The sequence below is a fragment of the Nicotiana attenuata genome, unplaced genomic scaffold, assembly GCF_001879085.1.
Source record: "Nicotiana attenuata strain UT unplaced genomic scaffold, NIATTr2, whole genome shotgun sequence".
NCBI lineage: Eukaryota > Viridiplantae > Streptophyta > Magnoliopsida > Solanales > Solanaceae > Nicotiana > Nicotiana attenuata.
The window spans coordinates 32,064-33,892 of NW_017676479.1; positions in this window are offsets into that span (position 1 = coordinate 32,064).

A 1,829-nucleotide genomic window follows, 5' to 3' on the forward strand; every position below is an offset into this window, starting at 1 on the left:
TATGCTCTGTGCATGTGTAATAGACTTTGGAGGGTCGTGGGATTAGTTATTGCCCTTTGTAGAGTTCGCCTACAACAACAGCTATCAATCGACTATCCAGATGGCTCCCTATGAGGCATTATGTGGTAGGCGGTGTCGATCGGCGATTGAATGGTTTGAGCAATGGGAGGCTCCGTTATTGGGTACAGTTTTGGTAAAGGGCGCCTTGGATAAGGTTAACATCATTCAGGATAGACTTCGCACACCTCTGTCCAGGCAGAAGAGTTATGCTGATCGTAGGGTTCAAGATGTGGCATTCATGGTCAGAGAGAGAGTGTTGCTTCGGGTATCACCCATGAAGGGTGTAATGTGTTTTGGAAAGAAGGGCAAGTTGAGCCCTAGGTATATCGGGCCTTTTGAGATCCTTGAGTGAGTCGGAGAGCTGGCTTACAGACTTTCCTTGCCACCTGGTTTATCAGCAGCCTATCTGGTGTTCCACGTGACCATGCTCCTAAAGTATCACAGCGATACATCCCACGTGTTAGATTTCAGAACTATCCAGTTGGACAAGGATTTGACCTACGATGAAGAGCCAGTAGCCATTCTATACCAGCAGGTTCATTAGTTGAGGTCGAAGAGTTATCCTTCAGTTCGAGAGCAGTGGAGAGGTCAGCCTATCGAGGCACCTACCTGAGAATCTGAGACCGATATGNCTTCTCTCTGTCCTCCGGTGCAAGATTGTACCCTGAGTACCCATCCAGGAAATAGAAGTGTGACCTCCCTGCCAGTCTGTCCAACATATGATCAATGAAGGGAAGTGGGAAGTGGTCTTTCCGGGTGGCAAGATTTAACTTCCGATAGTCCATGCAAATTCTCCAGCCTGTGACGGTTCTTGTAGATATCAATTCATTGTTGTCATTTTTCACAGCCGTCATGCCACCCTTTTTAGGAACACATTGAACTGCGCTCACCCAGCTGCTGTCAGAGATTGGGAAAATAATTCCCGCATCTAACCATTTTATTACCTCCTTCTTCACCACTTCCTTCATGTTGGGGTTCAGCCTCCTCTGGTGTTCCCTGGAAGGTTTGTGACCCTCTTCCAGCAGAATCTTGTGCATGCAGTAGGCGGGGCTGATCCCCTTGATGTCTGCCATGGTCCACCCAATGGCAGTTTTGCACTCCTTTAGTACCTGTAAGAGTTGTTGAGCCTGCACATCTAACAAGCTAGATGAGATAATAATAGGTAATGTGGAGTCAGGCCCCAGAAATTCATACCTGAGGTGGGCGGGCAAAGGCTTTAACTCCAACTTTGGTGGTTCTTCGATAGATGGCTTGGCTGGAGGAGTTTCCCTCTTTTCTAAGTGCAAGGGCTCAAATTCTAGATTTCTATCCCAGAACCCTCTACCTTCTAATGCCAACACCCATTCCGCTAGATCCTCCCCATTCACTTCATCTAAGTTCATCAAACATGCAGAAAGGGGGTCCTCTATAGTCAACACCTCATCATCAGACTCTACTATTACATCCACGGCATCAATAAGAGAGCAATTGGCGAACTCGCTTGGTCGCCTCATAGACTTCTGCACATTGAATGTTATTTCTTCATCATTGAGCCTCATCTTGAGCTCCCCAGTCTCACAATCAATTAGAGCTCTCCCCGTGGCCAAGAATGGTCTTCCTAAGATTATAGGAATCTCTTCATCCACTTTGCAATCCAAAATCACAAAATCTGCAGGGAACACGAATTTCCCTACCTGAATCAGCACATCATCAAGGATACCAAATGGACGCTTCACAGTCCTGTCGGCCAATTGCAACAACATGGAGGTGGGTCTAGCTCTCCCAATGCC